Here is a 19981-nt window from a genome sequence, read left to right on the forward strand (position 1 = left end):
TCTATCACAAGAGAAGAGTCTTTAGAGATAGTGCTTTAACTAAAACATAACTTCTATAGCTAGATTTTCAAACTCAAAGCAAGCTGGTAGAGATTTTTTTTTAAAGATTTTATTTATTTGTGCATACAGAACTGGGGTACAGACCAGGGGTGGTGAGAGGCTTCACCAGAGACAGAGTGGGGAGCAGAACAGGCAGATTGAAGAAGTACACTGCTGAGGGGAGCAGCGGGCGGATCAGGAGAGGTCTGCCACGCCATGTGGTCACCTCGGGGGAGGCGGGAATCGAACTCATGCGGAAACGGCTTTAGATTCTCAGTGCTGTGCTTTAACCGGCTGCGCCACCAGGGAGGGCCAAGAGATGTTTTGATGGTTGATGGTGCAACGTATCCTCTTCAAATCACAGGTAGCAATTTCAAGTGGAGAGATAATAACTGAAATGAAATTATTCTTCATCCTCTCTTCCAATCAACACTCACTAGGTACTTCCTATATGCTGGTACTGGGGTTACCTAGGTGAGGAAGACAATTTCTGGTATGTGATCAAATACCGTGTGACAAATATTTGCACCAAGTTATAGGGGTGCCAGTAGAAATATATCTGGCCTCTTTTGTTTTTAAATATGTACTTCTTGATATAATTTGTAAACATCCTATAGTTCCATGGTCTTCTTTCTATATTTTATCCTTTCAATAGAGAAATAAGATGATTCAGTCAAAAAAGAAAAAAGAAGATTGTAATGAATCTTTTTAAAGTTCCTGATATAAACCACTATTCTTGGTTACTTAAGAAATTTGACATGTCATCCCACTTAAGTCTATATTCCATTGAAGTTCTAGGGATCTAGAAATGGTATCCAGGACTGAGAAGATCTCAGCAAAAATGGAATGTATATCGTATCCATCATCATGGAATTCACATTTCTGATTATTTCAGCTTAGGAAGAATGAGGTCTGCAAAGCATTTTTAGAAAGATCATGTCCTTGATCAGCAATTATTATGAAAACCTCAAACCATCAAGTAATAAATAGAACTGGTAAGCAATGCTTGAAAGCCCTCGTTTTAAGCAATTTTGCTCTAATAACATGACAATGAGTGCGAATTGTTTCTTTGAATTAGCTGTAATGAGAGGTGACTAAAATGTTCACTTACCTTGAACATCTTTGCTTCTATTTACTTTTGAATTTTTATTGAATAAGCCATCCATTAAGTAAGAAGATTCATTTTTCTATAATGAATGCAAAATTCAATTTTTCTTAATTTATGATTCATATAGCATGGAGAATTAAATGTAGTGCCTTTTCCTCTAAGATCCAAATAGACTGAGAATCAGAAAAGGAAGGAATTCAAGAAACTTGATTTTATTTTGGTTTATTGCTTGGCAATGGCAAAAAAAAAAAAAAAAAAAAAAACTTCATCTGCCTGGGGAACTTTTCAAGTGCTTGCTGTTGTTTATGTTTATTAATTCCAAGTGGCTTTTCCCAAGAAGAGCTCTAGAATTTTCACACAATTTTCCTACTTTTAAAGAAAAAAAATGGATAAATCAGATGTGTTAGAAAAAAAATGAATATGAGATATAAAGAGTAGAGGAGAAGAATAAATAAAATCAAAATAAGTAAGACAAGAAAGAGTTTGAAAGTCAGTTGAGTAGCTTTAAAGTTTGGTCGTCACCAGTGGAGAGAGATCTCAGGATGGATGGATTCTCAAAGGTCATTTAGTCTCCAAATTGAGAACAAAAACCCTTTAAATAACTGGTGATTGACTGAACCTTTCCACACCAGCACTGACTGCCTCCTAGAATCTCTACCACATTTCCATCCTACACACTAGCACACTTCCTAAAGCCACGGCAGCCTCAATGTGATAGAATTCAGTGGGTGGTCAGTAGTGGTTTACAGAAAGAGAAAGCTGTTCCAAGAGGTCTACATGACTCACAAGAATCAAGATACTTCAGAAGATGGATCTCCAAATCCTAATCTTCTTATGTAGACAGTCTTGAGGAAAAAAGTGATTCTGACGGAATTTTTGAAGAAAAACAGTTTTGAGGGAACAAAGATGTACAAGTTATGTTCTACATTTACAAGGGATTACAAAACAGAGTAATGATGACTATGCAAATAATTTCTCTAATTTGAAACGTGTGGAGAGTTCACGTGTTTAAAAGAACAGTGTTGATATTTTTTTCTCAAGTTTTAAAAAGTTCTTGATGAATGAGATACTTACATGGGGAAATTCACCTAGGATGATCACCATTGTATTGACATCTGCTCTGGTACACAGGGTGCAGAGTTAAGAAGAAGACACGCTACTTACCCTATGAGAAAATTGGAGAGATCTTAGCTTGGAGCTCTAATGTTTCCAGATGACTGAAATCGAAAGCAGACTTCCTCTTCTTGCCCTGTTCAGACAAGTTCTGTTTGTACAAAATGAATAAACTCTTATTTACTTGTGTAAATTCTTACGTGCTTGTGCCCACTTTATGGCAGGGCACAGAGTGGTAAGGTGATCAATTTCTCCAGGAATGATTCTCTTCTTGGTGTACTTTGAAAACTGGGTACTGCTTCAGGCTTACAACACAATTCACAGCTTAAACTTCAAGAACACCCTAGAATTCTCTGGGCTTGGTGTTATTGGCTTTGAATAAAGGCATTTCTAAAATTTGGGGGAAAATTTTTCAACTTCTCATTCCACAATGATGGCAGAAAAACACCATGTTTTCCCCCCTTCAGCTTTAAATATTAAAATTTTTTTATGCAAGTGGACAAGTTTAGGAAATATAATCTCCTTAGAAATCTAAATTAGATATTCAAAATCCTGATTTTCTAATTGACCATAAAGAACACAAAATTGACAAATAGGTTGGGAATTGGTTACTTAGTTTACAAATACATAATTTCAATTTATCTTTTGATCCATCATTTTTGTCCCATTTCTGGTAGAAATGGTTTCTTAGCCATGAACTTTGTTGAATGTTTCAGGGCCTCCCCCAATATATTGAAAAAAGAGAATCTGTCCTGTTTATGCAGAAGGATTAATGGATTCCGCTTGTTAAACACCCACTGTGGCTGTTAAATTGTGTCCTGGAATATGAGAAAATACAATTATTCCATGCTACATACAAGTGTTCCATGAACACTGTGTGCTCACCCTCTTGCAACCTTTTCCAAAATTAAAAAAAGATAGTGCCCAATGCTGTAGAATCATTGCAGTGCCTCTTTTCTTACCTCTATGATTACAGAAATTGAAAAGATGTTCTCCTAATTTTCAAATGTGCAGATGATGAATTTTACCAGGACCATGAATGTTTCCAGATCTGCAGAACAGAGGGGCCTAATCTGGGGTGAAGCAGGAAGTTAGCAATTGCCTGGAATAGCACTGGTGAGGACATTGCTTACACTCACTTGGATTTAACTGTGAAGCTCCTCTCCTGGCTGGCAAGGGGCAGGCAAATGGGGCTATGACTGCACACCTGGGAGGTAGGAAAAGGGCAGTTTAACTTTTTTGGTTCATTTCTACAAACCTGTGCTGGTGTACCAGGTGCTGCCTTTGACACCTGCTATGTCTCACCTCTGTGTCTTCATCCCTTAAGTTCATATGTTAAAATTCTAACTCCCAACATAACATTGGGAAGTGGGGATTCTTTGGGAGTAAATTAGTTTTGGAGGAGGCACCTACCCCACAAAAGGGATCAGTGCCTTCATAGAAGAGGCCCCTGAAAGACTACTTCCACGCCCCCCGCCCCTAACACACCTCAGGACACAGTAAAAAGATACCCTCTGTGATCCACTTACCAGACATGGAATCTGCCTCTCCAATGCAATCTTTGACTTCTCGGCATCCTGAACTGTGAGAAACTTCTGTTGCTTCTGACCTACCTAGTCTATAGTGTAATGTTCTCACAGTCAGAAGAGACAAGGATGCAGTGCGTCATCAAAGTATAACATCCCAGCAGAATTTGCTTTTATACCGTTGTAAGGCAAACTCTGGGCCACTCTTAGGTCAAAGCCCAGCACCCCAACTTCCTAGCTGTGTCCCTGGGTAGAAGATTTAGTCCAACTGCGCTTGGTTGCTCAAGTGCAAATGGGAGTGAGTAGAGTGCCTGCCCCATCCGGTGGTTCCGACACTTCCAGGCAGCAATTCTTAGGATGTCTATAGAAAAGAAACCTTGGACCCTTCCTGGTGGCACAATGGGTTATAGCGCAGCAATGTGAAGCTGGCCACTTTCCAGCATGATATGAAGCTGGCCAATATGAAACTGGACATTTTGGCACGAGTTCAATCCCCGCCTTGGAGGTGATCCACATGGCAGCAGACCTCTCCTGACCTGTCCACTGCTCCCCTCAGCAGTGTACTTCATCAGTTGGCCTGTTCTGCTCCCCACTCTGTCTCTGGTGAATCCTCTCACCGCCTCTGCACCTCTGGCCTGTACCCCAGTTCTATATGCATAAGTAAATACATCTTTAAAAAGAAAACCTGGCAGACTGTGTGCTCAATGAAAGCTCAGATTACATTCCCATCAAGTTATCAGTCACCAGTGACTGTTTAATTACTGGGAGGTGACTTGTCTTTTTCATCTCAGCAGCACATCTTCATTCAATCTTCATTCGTCCTTGAAAAGGGTTTATTGACTTAATGGAACCAATGGCAGGTCAGAAGCCCCCAATGAAGCAATGCCCTGGAGTTCACACAGGCTGTCAGCATCGGAAACAGGCACCTCGCAGAGCTGTCTGGTTCTCCAGATGTTCCCCACTGCCTCTCTAAGGATGAACTTACTGCTGGACGTGAGCTAGAACTTCAAAGTCAATGTTGAACTCCTTATCAAATATATTTTGGGGCATCATGCCAGATACAGGACCCATTTAGCTACTGCTTTAGTCTTACCTCACGCGAATACCAAAAGATTTGGGGGTGATTCAAAGAGGGTTTTTGTTATAGTGTATTGCAGCTGTTCCATCCAATTATTTAGCTAAAATGCTCTGGTGCCTAAAATGAATTTTCTTTAATCCAGAGCCCATCCTTTGATTGATGTTCGAGTACACGTAGTTTTTTTTTTTTTTAATCTGTTTATATTGTAACTTCAATTGTGTGCTCATCATGTACTCATTTGTACACTCTTTTTATATTTTGGAAGAGGATTAGCAAAAACAGAAATAAAGTACTGGAGAAATAGAAGCGAAGTTAAAGAGAATTACAGATGAGGAGTTGCAGGGATTTGGGAATTCTGCTTTGGGAGAAATAACAGGAACTAAATAAAATTTGTCCCAAGCCTTGGAACCTTAATACTGTCTTTGGGGGTGTGCAGGGCTGTGGTGGACAGAATCTGATGGAAGAGGGTGCTTTGCTTTGCAGCCCTCAGACTTGTGCTGTCCAGCAAGATATCAAAATTGGTAAAAGGAATTTCTAACCCAATTCTGGTTACTGGATTAAATCAAGGTTTTTCAGAGCATTTTCCCTTAAAAGCTACCTTGACTTTCTAGGATGAATAAAGGAAAGATTTAGATAGCATCCCCAAGATGGGAATCAAAACTTCATAAAATGTCTGATTGAACTGAATATATGGACAAGGAATGAAACCTTAGAAAACAAGTACACCCTTGGGGGCATCCTCTCTTGTGATCTGTGGACCAGGGCTGATCCCTTACGTTTTATTATTTGTCTGCTGGGGAAGAACAGACACTGAGAATAGGCAGTTTGACGTCATTGCGACCTTGAGTCATTGTAAGACTTTGACAATTAGCAGTTGGGAGGTTATTTTATGTCTTTTTCATTTGATTATAAATACATGGTCATAATGGATGCCTTTGGTTCTTTATATATTATTTTGCTTCCCTTTTAATGTATAATTTATTTTTATATATTTAACATCATTGTTCATTTTTATACAATGTTTGCTTTCTTTTCTCAGGCGTAGTCCCCAGAGAATTTCCACTATGTTTTTTTGTTTTTTTTTTTTTTTGCAGCACTGTTTATAATCGGTAAGATGTGGAATCAACCCAAATACCTAAAAATAGTCAAATGGATAAAGAAGATGTATATAGACACAATGGAATACTACCCAGCAATCAAAAAAGATAAACTCATGCCATTCATAGCAACATGGATGGAGCTGGATGAAATTATGCTCAGTGAAATAAGTCAGAAAGAAAAAGAAAAATACCAGTGTATTCCTTTGTTTCTTATTTCATGCTTCAGAGTGATTCATTACTTTATATAAAAAATCAGTTAAGGATAGACTGGGGAAGGGAAATAATTCATCCTTTTCTACAGATAGTTTGAGAAATACTGCCTTAGAATGAATTGTTTTTCTTATAAAATATAGCAGATTTACAACCATCACATTAAAGGAAATAAAGTAGAAAGGAAGAAAAAGTTTCTACTAAGAAAACAAATATAAATGGAGGTTAATTTTATATTGGTCCACATTCCTATTTAAAGAAATAAAAAGTGTCATTGATAATCTTTTCAGACAATATGTTCTATTTTTTATTTTTGTATATGTAAAATATAAAAGCTTGGAGGTTGCATATATATCATTATCTACTAATCATATATAGAGCTTAATATCATATAATACTATCAGTGATTTCTTTCACAGCAAAGCATTTTAAAGCCCTCAAAAAAACGATGTTGAGATCAATGTGTTAAATTCATAATTTTGGTATGTATATTATCTCAGGTCTAGAAATTCCAGAGATTAATTACCTATAATACAGCACATGAAATCATTTTGTTCTTCCTGAATTTACTTGCTTCAAAGGTATAGTAATGTTCGCACTCGAGAAGAAAACATTTTATTTTTTCCAGTGCTGTCAATTTCTGTTTTGCTTCTGTTTAGGCAGTGTGAGGCTGGTTTTAAGTGGCTCTGGCTACATTCAAGGGGACACGTTTGGAGGCTGCAAGTTAGCACCAGCCTAGAAGCTTAAAGTGCTTCTCACTTACCGTGATCAAGGTGGCCACTTTCTCCCTGGGTCCTCTGGCTCAAGTCATTGGCACACAGATTTGGATGTTGCTTTAGAGGATGTAAGCCACCTGCACACAGAAAATGCACACTATGTGATAAAGAATATGGAGGTTGAAGTCAAACTTCTTTTTTAATTGTCATTTTTTATTGGTTTAGAACATTGTGCACAGATTGGAGATATAGGATACAAATGTTCAGATGTGTGTTACCACACTATACCCATCACCAGAGGATTCAGAATCCTCTACCACAATTGAAGGTCCCCTTTGCTCTGCACCTTTTGGTAGTTTTAATTCTGCAGTCAGATTTCTAGAATTTTTGAGTTAGTTTTATCTCTTTCTTTTATTTCTTCATTATCCACACTTGAATGAAACTGCCCTTTATTTGTTTTTCACCTTTTGTTTATTTAGCATCATCTTCTAAGGCCAATCACCATGTATAGTTTGAGTGCTTGGACAAGCTACATAGTGTCTCTAAACCTCTGTTTCTTCATTTGCTAAATAGATTTATAATATAACTTAGGTTTTTAGTTCTCTTCAGGTGAAACTATTGGTCTTTGTCCTCTGATCTGGCAGGAAAAGAAAGTATTTGGATATATTATAGGGTGAGAAGAGAAAGCCAGCTGGAGATCTTGCAACCCAGACTGTGGAAATGAGCCACCGAATTGTTCTTTTTAGTTCTTTCTAACCAACCCCTCTCCGCTTTTGTCTCCCCGGGCTGAGTAACAGCTGTTATATAATAATCCTCATGATGATGGGAATACATGCATTGTATCTTTATCTTCAGCAACCACTCAGCAAAAAAGGAGTTGTGAGTTTTATCATGATGAATTTTACTAATTAGGTTTTCTGCTCTATGTGTTTCCTGGCCTTGAGAACTGACACTGGGAATTTTATACCAGGAAGTTGCAGCTGTGTTCATATAGCATGAAGCTTCAGGAGGAGTTTCCATAATTTGATGAGTTTGGTAATCTAACTTTCATGCACATTAATCCTCACTGGACTAGGACAACTAAGCTTGTCTATTGACTGAGAATTCAATGAATATTCTCTTGTCTAGTGTGTTGTGAAGGTATTGAGACGGGGTATTTTTATCATGGTTGTCAGTAATTAGGACAAATATTCTGGAGAGTTTCAATAAGCTATTAGTTTTCTATTCCTGCTATAATGAACTACTACACACTTAGCCACTTAAAACAACACAAATTTATTGTCTCAGCTTCCGAAGGTCAAATTGCAGGCATGGTTTGAGTCAACTGCTTGTTTATAATCTCATAAGATTGATAACAAGGTTGTAACTTTTGCTGGAACCTCTATGGTTAAATTCCCTTCCAAACTCAATCTGATTGTTCAAAGTATTCGGTTTCACATAGTTGTAAGCATGGAGCTCTATGTCCTTTCTGATTTTATTGTGTTTATTGCAGACATATTCTAGACTTATATTCTTTGATTCATGGCACATTACCACCATCTTCAAAATGTGCAACGGTGAATAAAGTCAAGATCAAGTCTCAAAATCTCCATTTCTGCCACATCTCTCTGTCTGGTTTCCAGTTTCATAATTCAAAAATTTCAATTTTCCCAGTTCTCATTATATTCAGAGTCCAACAAGCTAGTAAGACTAAAATAGGGATTTAACTATGTTTAACCGTCAACTCAGTGTTAGCAGATGTATTCTGTGCATTATACAGAGAGACATGGAGTATAAAGATGCTCAGTAAGACCCAACCTGAAGGATACTGGCGATGCTCTGTGTATTTGGGAGGACTTCGAGGTGGTAGGTGGAGAAAGTGGTCTCGGGGCATGGGCCACCCATTTGCAGTCTGTGAAATCTCTCTGGAGAGGGAATCAAATATTTGTTCATCGAATTTTCTTCCTGATTAGAGATTAGAAAACTATCACAATAAAACAACTGCTTCATGGATGTACAACAACTGTAGATATTCTCTGTGTCTATTTCACAGGCCTACTACTTTGGTTAACACAATCTTCCTGTATCATTGCTTGTTCCCTGGTTGTAAGCTGCTCAACAAAGCTGTGTTTTATTGAAACTTAGGTATTCTCAACCCTGTTTTCAGAGTCACACTTGCTTTTTGGGTTTTTTTTTTTTTGCCCTATTTCTCTTGCATTTTATTCGCTCCTCCAAAGTATCACTTCCTGGAGTCCAAGTTCTTGAGGTTTCTGAGTCTTCCAGTATGTTGCTCAGTCATGTATAATGCTCTTCACCTTTCCATTTGTTATGATTGCTTCAGGAACCCACCTCAAATATCACCTTTTTGGGGAAGCTTTATGCAAATAAATTAATAATTAATATATCTTAGATAGACATTAGATTAGATAATAAAGGCAATTAATAATAAAATACATAACAATAAAAAGACATTAGTATCTTTACACAGACTCAGAATTTAATTCTAAAAAGCTTCTAGGTGAGTATTATTTTATCCATTGTAATGAGAAAGAAATATACTCATATTGAATAGCTTGCTTCATGGAGTAAGTCCAGAGTAAAACCAGGTTGCAAATCCATGGTTCAATGACTCTTTTGCTTGTCACTGCATTATGACTTTTAATGATGAATTTCCTCATGATTCATGGCCTATCCAAGGTCACTTTCTGCACAAACCATTCTTAATTCTCTGAAGTACATCAGCCTTAGATTTGAAATGTCCTTCTCCATTGTTGAAAATATTATCAATTCTTTTCTGGACTATTTTCCCTTACTCTCTACATTCCCTGATATGCTGAGGACTGGGGCCAGGTTGCAAGGACTCTGTCTTGTTTAATGGACCCAGCATTCTGGAAAAAAAAAAATGTTTGGTAAATAACCAAAGAATTGATCACACCTCTGTGCTGATTTTTAAAGAGTCTGACATAAGGCACAAGAATGATTCTGCTTATATGAGGGGAGTGTTAGGATAGATGACTTAAGTCATGCTGTAGTTATCTCTAATCCCCTTAATTGAGGTTTCAGCTTTGAAGTTAAACCCCAATATGATTAAGATTGCATTACTGACCTCACGCACCACTCCTGCTATACATCAACCCTAGCCTCCCTGGGAGTATCAACCTTTGCAAGGTTAAAACTAATGTTCGAGGTACAAACCCCCACAGTGAGTGGTGCCAGAAGACAGGGCCTTGGAAAGCTGCATAAAACTACCCAACTCTTCTTCACATAATGACTTTGTCACTTGTTAACCAATTAGTAACTGGCCTCTGTGACTGAATGTCTTTTCTGGATTTGCTCCATACACAAGGACAGAACTATAAGTGGGCTTTTCTTTTAACCAAGTGCCATCCATTTCCATGAAAGCACTTCCTGGCCTTTTTTACTTCCTTGTCTGTAACCAGAGTGAAAGTAATGTTTCCTACTTAAGGGAAATGGGCCTGTTAAATAGTGTGTTCTGAAAACAGCAGATTCCATAAGCATTTATGAAACTACTGGATTTTCAAAGTAAATAGTAGACATCTGAATATTGTTTTAACATATTTGATGCTAAGTGCATGTTTTAAAAAATTTCCCTTAAGTAAAATACATGCTAAGGAACATGTTCATGCCTTCTAATTTTAAGCTTTATGAATATTATGTCCCTATACTTCACAGGAACTGGTAAAATGACAACACAAATAGACTGTGATCAACTATAATATGATGTTAAATGACAAGGCGTGACATAATGTAACATGATATCTAGAGTAAACACTAAAAAATTCACACTATCTTCAGCAGAAAATATACCCTAAAAAACATTATAGATTAATTAAAATGACATTCTAGAAAATGTTCATCAAGTAAAACTTATAGGAAGGCAGAGACAAAAAAACAGAGAGGTAAAAGTCAAAAATAAAATACTATTGTATTTCCACATGAGAAAATAATTCCCATTTCAATTCCTCCCAAACTTCTGACCAAGTCAGGCCAGGCCCAGCCTGACAGCAAGGGCCTGCCTCCTTAGACATGGACTAGATGGCTATAGGGACCAAGCAGAGAAGGCTGGGGGTAGAGTCTGGGCTGCTACAAGTTAGCCAGACCCCTAGAATTTCACATGGCCTTCTTTGCTAAGGTTACTGTCCTTTATCACAAATGATAGAAGTTTTCATATACAAGGGTTAATAGATGTTCCATTTTTTTTTACTTAAGGAGAATAGATTAATCTCTGAAAAATATTCAATATATGATAACTCATGAATCTAAAAGAACATAAACCAGAAAGATGATATCCATATGACTAAAGTATGTGAACACATGTAGGCAAGGTAGTAGTCATTTCCAATCACATAAGTAATAAAACATTTCCATAATAAAATAATCATTCTTTATTTTTATACTTTTAAACTCACTATATGTGAGTTCCTTACAATCAAAAAAGATGCAAATTTTGTTTCCTTAGGTGTGTGACATTATACTGTAACATAATGATCTCCTTTTTCATAATACAAAGGTAAATTTTGGCCTGCTCTTGTTCAAATGATCACAGATTTGTAATATGAAATTTATTTATCAGAACTATTAGATGACTTAGGGAAACAAAATCAAGTTTTCACTTTGGAAATTAGATTCTGATTCTTGAAGAAAGAAACAAGAAGTTAATGTTAATGGTACTTATTTATACCTATGAAGAATGATTTTAATGAATGTTTAGTAAATTGAATTTTGTAATGCAATATATATTGAGAAGAAGAATGTTTCACAATGTCCTTCACAGCATTTTCAAACAATTTCTTACTCCTTTACTTCTGGGAACAATGGTTTGTTTCATATTTTGCTCTAACATCCATTTCAGAAGAATGAAAGGTTCTACTTGTGGGAAATGACATTTCAAAACTGGTAGAAAGGGAAGAGCATACTCATGAAGAATGATTCACTTTAGAGGCCTAGCTCTCTCTGATGGCCAGTACCACTATGTGTCAAGTTCAGTTACTTTGATAAACAATATTGAAAAAAAAAAAAACCCTCCTCCTATAGAAATTATACTGTGATAGGTGTCGGACTAAAACTATAAGGGAAAATGGTAAGGTGATTTTTATAATGATAAGCACTATGCAGACAAGAAAAGAGGGAGTTTTAGAAAGTGGCCAGGAGAGAGTAAAGAAGTTACAGTAATATTGAAAGTCAAGGAAGATACTGCAGAATCACTGTAGTAACAAGAAAGTGAGGCTCTGTGCTTTACTGGCCCTGCTTATCTCAAAACACGCATACACATACACATGAATTTGTTACAGGACACTCACACACACACATAGTTTTTTCAGAATATGGGCACACACACATACTAGTGCTTTTGGCATTTGGCATCCATTATTGAGAGCATACAACTATCCTTAGCCTTAAATACCCACCTTCATGACTCATGGATTTCAGGTCCCAAAAAAAGGTATGACCTCTTTTGGCTTTGTGTTGAAAATAAAGACTAGGAAAGTTTGCATTAGTCACTGTTTTGTACCCACAGAGGAACTACTGAATTGCTTAATAAAGATAGGAAAAAATTCAAGATGTTATATATACACAGCTGGGATATATACACAGCTATCAAAAAGATAAACTTGTCATATGTGACAAAATGGATGGACCTGGAAGGAATTATGCTGTTGAAATAAGCCATCAGGAGAATGAGAAATATCAGGTGGTTCCACTTATATTTGGAATAAAGAAATTTAAAAAAGGGTCAGATAAAGCCAAACTTGGAAACTAAACCTTAAAAGCTGACTACAGAAATGCGAAATTCAGAGGGGAAAGAAAAAAGGAGGGATAAGAACAAAATAGAGAGGGAGCACAGTATTATGCACTTCAAGTATAGATAGAAACACACACACGTCAAATCAATTACAAATTATTTTTGATCCTCTGGATTATTATGATGAATTTATTTCAAATTGTACAAGCTTACTGGTTAAAACAATATGGTGAATGATGTTGCTAAAGATAAGAAAATAAAATTCATGCAATCATTACATAATAGCTTATAAAGTATGTATATCTTTATTCTATTACTCATGTAAACACCACCATTTCTTCAACCAGAACACTGAGATTTGTGCAATAATAATTACATTAGATTTGATGATCTGATATTTTGCCCCACCTGCAATCACAGAAACACTACAGTTCAACATATGTACAGTTAATCTCTGTTATAAAATCTACTTGAATGATATACATGATAAAACACATTCTTGTTAGCTTGTTACCTAGTTATTAAGCATGAAGTCTGTGAATTTACATCTATCTTGTACAGTAAGTGCAACAAATGCTGGAGTTGGGTCTGTATGAAAGGCACTATCAGCTCTGCTGTTGTCTGAAAGCAACAAGAAAAAGAAGTTTGACATGTGAGAGAAACAAGAAGGGCAGTTTCACTAACGCCCATATCTCTGGGAAGAAAATAAGAGACCGGATGTGAAACCCTTGCAGGAATCCAGAGAGATATGGCAGTGGTAAATGAGTAGCAATGTAAGAATAAGAAAATGGAATTCGCATGTACTTTGGATGTATCGTCGACAGATGGCTGAAGGAGTCCACGTGCATATGAAGAAAAGAATCAGGATGATTCTTCAGTTCTATTTCTTGAGAAAACAGTGCCTCTATTTGTTGATATATAACCAACAATACCAATGAAGGTTATGTTACTATGAGTACAGTTAAGGGTGGGAGGTGAGTGATCTGGAAGTGATAGTATCTAGTGCAAGGGTGACTGATATCCATAGTTATAAAGGGTCACTTATAACTTATTGGATACCTATTACAAACCTAGGAGGTTTTTTCCAAATTTTGTAAACTGATAAAAATTTTGAAAAGATACATGGCTTAAGTTCCTCATAGGTGGACTAGAATGAAGAGTTAGATCTGACTCCTGTTTCCGAATAACCTATTCCTTGAATAAGTATAAAACTTGACTCTAGTGTTTCTGAATTTAAATATAACTCTTTCTACTCTACCACCACTTTTCAGTTCTAAATTTCTATTGCTTGAGTACTTTAACTTTCCATCCAAAAGTTAACAACAACAACAAAAAACTAGATAGATATTGCAGGAATGAGCTTCTTTCCTTACCTACAGTGAGGAAGTTTTGCTTTTCACCTTAATTTTAGCACTCTGTAACTCATTTTCCACTTTATCTGTAAACCAGGTTTTAGGCTGCTGTAGTCTTTAAAATCACATGGATCTAATGATTCACCAGTTTTTCAATGTGGAAACTGGATTCTCTTTCCAAGGGACAACCAGCATGTTGTCATTATTTGTAGAAATCTTATCTTTTAAGTACCTGATGCTGTATTTGGAAGAAATTTGCAATGACTGATTTGATATTAGGTTGTGTAGTTAAACCAGAAATTTGACAACAGAAGTATCAAGCAAATTCAAGTTATTAAATAGTTCAATCATATTTGACTATTAGTGTTGATTTGTATCAATGATGTTCTATCACATGCATAACCCTCTATGAGTCTTCTTGCTTTCCAACGGAGTCTCTTCACCTTTGGTGGTGTCTGTGGATCCTTCTGAAGTTTTTTTAAAGTCAGATGCATAACAACATAATCTTTTGCAGAGTCGTCACAGGAATTCATGCAATAAAGAAGAAGCCCCACTCTAATGACTTCCAGTGACTTATAACTTACTGATCTTTATTTCGAGCAATCAGAAACTTCTCATTAATTATTATGTATTATTATCACCAAGGTTATTTTTAAACAGGCTGCACATTTTCAAAACTTGCACACCTACCCATAGTAAAATATCTCAGCAAAGACAAATGAAAGAACACGACCATACTGTGTCATTAATGCAGAGTGTTAAAATGCCCTTTTAAAAGCAGTGTTTTGAACAAACATGTTTGTAGTAAGAGACCTAGTTTAAGAAACAACTCATATTAGCACCACAAAGTCTTATTTTTTGAATTTTTCATAAAATACTCATGTATAACCCAAGACATCAATGCAAAGAGCATTTCCTTAAGGCAAAGGTGACTGATTTCAGTACATGGTAAAAAAGAATAATGGCTTTTTACATTTATTCAGTTTGTACTTAGAGCATTTTGGACTCTAATCCATACAAGAACCATATGGGGAATTTATTTTGAAGATTCTGGGCCTGCACTGGTGTGGTTTGGAGTACAAAGCAATCGTCACTTTCAATATGTCTTCTGGGGTATTGTATTTTCAAATGATGGAGCAAGGGGCAATTCATACTAGATCTCATTTATCCATATAAAATTTCCAAGAGATAATGGCCCTCCCTGGTGGTGCAGCGGTTTAAAGCACAGCACTGAGAAGTTAAAGCCACTTCCGCATGAGTTCGATTACCACCTGCCCCAGAGGTGACCACATGGCGTGGCAGACCTCTCCTGACCCGCCCACTGTTTCCCTTAGCAGTGTACTTCATCCATCTGCCTGTTCTGCTCCCACTCTGTCTCTGAAGCCTTTTGCCACCCCTGAGCCTCTGGCCTGTACTCCAGTTCTGTATGCACAAATAAATAAATCTTAAAAAAAAAAATTCCAAGAGATAAGCAATAGCACCTTAAGTTTAAAATAGACCACACTAAGGCTAAAGGTTGCTAAGCGGGGGAAAAAAAAAAAAAAAAGTGCGTGCTTTTGTTTTTCATGCTCACGCTTTTTGATGAAACCCATCCTTTGTTCTGCAGTCAAATGTCCAGTGTATCCCCACCCTCTTAATGCACTAAAGAAGTCTGATACTCCAAAGAAATTTAGATCTCTTACAAGCTCCTGCTTCCCTGCTTCCTCGCTTCCTCAAAATACAGTAAGATATTCATTTAGACTACTGTCTACTATTCCCTCGACACACACATTCACGTCCATTATCAAGTGGACATTTTTATTTTAAGTAGATCTTGAGCCCCTCTTCTCTCCCCTGCCACTACCGTCCTCCTGAGATGCCCCCATCATTTCTGTCAACACTTGCCTGCTCTGTTCTCACGTGCTTTCAGTCTGTAGTCGACATTACAGCTACACTGATTTGTACGAAATGCCAAGCTAATCACACTTAAAATAGTTCAGTGCTGGCCCTCCCTGGTGGCGCAGTGGGTTAAAGCACTGCAATGAGAAGCTAAAGCCGCTTCCGCATGAGTTCGATTCCCTCCTGCCCCGGAGGTGACCACATGGCGTGGCAGACCTCTCCTGACCCGCCCGCTGCTCCCCTCAGCAGTGTACTTCGCAGATCTGCCTGTTCTGCTCCCCACTCTGTCTCTGGTGAAGCCTCTCGCTGCCCCTGAGCCTCTGGCCTGTACCCCAGTTCTGTATGCACAAATAAATAAATCTTAAAAAAAAAAAAAAAACAGTTCAGTACTGTCCCATTGTTTGGGGGGACGAAATGCACATTTCTTAACTTGGCCAACACATCCTGCATTGTTTGACCTCAACCTGTTTTATTCTCTGTTTTATTCTCATCCATACCAAGACTTGCCTATGTCTAGGAGAAACCCTAGGTCTTAACAGCTCTCAAATACCTGCACTCCTTCTAACTTAGGGTCTTTGCACAGACTGTCCTCACAAGCTGAAAAGGCCTCCAACACGTCTCTAATAATCTTCATCTGTGGAGTCTTAACACAGTTAATACCTCCTACCTTGTCTGAGAAGTGTTGCATATCTCTGTGAATAAAGAAAATTGCCCATATTACATAACCCTTTGTATCTTTTCTTTTCGGGGGGTACTTTTTCTTACTAATGTTGTTATTTATATTTACTATTTTAGTAAGATCTTAAAATTGAGTTATAGACTGAATGGCAGAAAAATGTCTGATTTTGCTTATTTCCAACACAGCTCAGTGCCTAGGACACATCAAACTGTCAAATTCCTTTATCTCAAGTGCTAATACAAATGAATTAATTGACCAACAGTGAGTTTCTTGACAAGAAAGGTAAGTTGTTAAACATGATAGACCTTTAAACTGTGCTTGTAAAATACATTTTAAAATTAATAGAAAGTATTGTAAAATACCTTTACATAATATTTAAATGAATGTTAATGGAAAATCACATTTAGGTAAGAATAATAGAACAGGGCCCTCCCTGGTGGTGCAGTGAGTGAAAACACAGCACTGCAAGCTGCAGCCACTGCAGGGCAAGTTTGATCCCTGGCCCCAGAGGTGACCCACATGGTGCAGCAGACCTCTCCTGTCTCGCCACTGCTCCCCTCAGCAGTGTACTTCGTCAATCTGCCTGTTCTGCTCCCCACTCTGTCTCTGGTGATTTCTCTCACTGCCCCTGCACCTCTAGCCTGTACCCAGTTCTGTATGCATAAGTAAATAAATCTTAAAAAAATAGTAGAACAAGAATTAGAAAGTATATTTCTGCTAATAGAAATTAGCATTAAAATAGAATCTAATTTTCTTCAAAACTTACAAGGTGTTAAAGCCACCTCTATTATTTCCTAGAAAATATCCTAGCGACTCAGGGGGCTTAGAAGGAAATTAACAAAATCATCTTTCTGTGATTCAGATTGCATGGCTAATTGGAATCTGTGACCAAAATCCATCTGGGGACATAAGCCTCATTCTTTTCTTTGAATCAGCCAAGCAGTGCTTATAAACCACCCAGAAGTGTAATAATGGCATACATCCTTTCTGAAGACCCACTGTTCATGGTGAACTTTCCTAGCTAGCTCCTCATCTGTGTATGCAGCAGATTCCCACACATTTTTGTTTCAAGTGCGCTGTCATTTTAGTAACTCTGAAGTGTGGAAAGCACCATTTCCCAAAATATCTTCTGCAGAATATCAACAAAATATTTTATTGTCTAATGTTTGCGGATGTGGGGGTGGGTGGGTGGAGGAGATGATGTTTTAATGCTTATTAAAGTAAGGTGATTTTTTTAAAAGGCTGGGCTAAAAATATTAAAGCAGTTTGTTTAGTGTGGGGCTCCTCGCACAATTTTAATGATTCTATTAACTAATGATTTAATCCAAAAACTGTTAAAATAGCACACCAAAGTTTATATAGTTGATTTATTGAAATACTAATATATTTCAAGAAACTCTCTTGATCTGTGTAACATGTGATATTTTAATATATGGAGTTTTAAGCCATATAAACACCAAATGTTAGTATTTTCTTTCACTTCCTTCCCTTTAACTTTCTTGTAAAAGGTGTTAGAGGGAATTTTTTATATTCTAAATTTCAAATTGACTGTGGACACACTGAATTTGATAATTTTCCAATATTTTTAATAAGTTATTTTTCCTGTCTGAAGCTCAGAGAGATTGTGACTTTGAATATACTGATTGGCAACAAATGGCTATAAATTTTCAGTTAAACAAAATGAATAAATTCTAGAAATCCACTATAGAATCTGTAATTGCACCTGTAATCAACAAAGCTATATCATCCATACTTAGAAATTTGTCTGGAGGACAGATGTCACATTAAGTATTCTTTCCACAGTAAAATAAAATAACTGCATTATAATTGACACAAAATAAATAATTGCCCATTGTACATACATAGTTTTTGAGTGTGACACAAATTGCCACATAAATACTCTCACAGTGATATAGAACATACATCTGATCCTGAAAATTTCCCTCATGGTCCCCTGGCATCAAATCTTCCTCCCTTCCTAATCAGCCCCTGTGTGTGTAGCATATCTATCTATCAATCTATCGATCGATCAATCGATCTGTCTGTCTGTCTATAGCCTGTGTGTGTGTGTGTGTGGGAGGAGGGTGTCTATGCCATTGTTTTAGAGGGTTTTGTTCCTTTGAAATGAGCCCTCTGTCTGCTACCTAACATGCAGAGAGAAGGAAGGAAGTGAAGGAAAGGGGAAGAGGAAGAAAGAGGAGGGAGGAGGAAGGAAGGAGGTAGGGAGGAGGGAGACAAGGAAGGAAGGAAAGAAAGGAATAGTGGGAGGGAAGAAGGAAGGAAGGAGAACTTTGAATGGAGATTTCCATTATGGAAGATAGGTTGAGTGTTTGGGGGCAAGAGTCACAAGGGACAAAAGTCTTGCAAACTATTTCCAGAGAGAAAGAGCAGGCCACCAAATAACAAGTCTCAATAATTCTGCACTCCTCTTCCATTCAACAAACAGTGTGATTCTTGCCGCCCCTCACGGGACACACATCCATCCCGGCTACCCTGGCAGTTCTGCCGGACACATCTCGAGCTGTCTCTACAAAATGTTTGCTCTCTTCTGTCAGAATACTTTATTCATGTTTATACAAGTTGGCTGTGCTTTTTCTTGCTCTATTTTCAAAACTCTAAGTCTAATCTGCTCCCTCTCTCATCCCCAGGGAGGCAAAGCAGCTGAACAATAGCTGGGGGTGGGGTGGGGAGGGTTTTGGGTGGGAGTGGGGGTGTTTCAGCCCCAGGAGCAAGGAGGAGGTCTAGAGAAGAAAGGAGGAGCAAGCGTTTCGTTTACCTGGAGAAAAGAACACCAATGTCAGTGTTTCTTTTTGCTGGTAACAGGGAGGATAGAAAGGTGGTGAAAACAGTTTGCCAGTCTATCTTCAAATGGGCCATTGAGAGGCTGTTAGGAATTTTCAAACATAATATAACAAAATGGAGAAACAAAAAAGTTCCTTTTCATCGGCACAGAGGCTCTGTTGAAGCTGAAATACTTGTGGGATATTAGGAATGAAAAATGTCAGCATGCATGCTGCCCAGACTCTGCCTGGCTTATGGCTCCCACCTCGTGGTCGTCATCACTGCCCAGTAAAAGGACTCTTTGTCCCTGCAGTATTGCTTTTCAAAGACAAGAAACATCCCCAAGCGTCCTGTCCCTTGACATATAGGTCATGGCATTCAAAGAATACTGCGAGGGACGCCCCGAGTGCCAGTCCCTTGAATCATGGGGACACGAAGCTATTTTGCAGGGGTGCAGCTAAGCCTTTTGCTCCCACGGATTTCCTTCCTGAATGGAAAGTACTTTTCAAGAGAAAAAGACCTGAGGTTTTCAGTGGTTTCAACTGCAAGACTTGCAAACAAACAAAAGGCCGAATGGGGGGAGGGGCATACAGGAGATGAGCCTTGAGGCCCTGGCGTTTGTCTTAACCTCCAGCCTGTGCTCGTGATGTATGCGCCC

The 19981-nt window shown here is 37.8% G+C and overlaps 1 long non-coding RNA gene across 2 annotated transcripts; it reads right to left on the minus strand.

Annotated features, from left to right (window-relative positions):
• Window positions 1–282: 282 nt before the first annotated feature.
• LOC105853419 lies at window positions 283–19387 on the minus strand. 2 transcript variants are annotated; one of them, XR_001145285.1, is made up of 6 exons: window positions 19319–19387; window positions 6938–7027; window positions 3400–3467; window positions 3223–3328; window positions 2312–2411; window positions 283–509 (listed from the first exon to the last, which is right to left on the minus strand). It is a non-coding gene; the product is annotated as an uncharacterized LOC105853419 (long non-coding RNA). The 2 variants fall into 2 exon arrangements; XR_001145284.1 differs by having other exon boundaries at window positions 3223–3333.
• Window positions 19388–19981: the final 594 nt, after the last annotated feature.

The sequence above is a fragment of the Condylura cristata genome, unplaced genomic scaffold (genome assembly GCF_000260355.1).
Source record: "Condylura cristata isolate star-nosed mole 26May11 unplaced genomic scaffold, ConCri1.0 scaffold00009, whole genome shotgun sequence".
In the NCBI taxonomy this organism is placed as follows: Eukaryota; Metazoa; Chordata; class Mammalia; order Eulipotyphla; family Talpidae; genus Condylura; species Condylura cristata.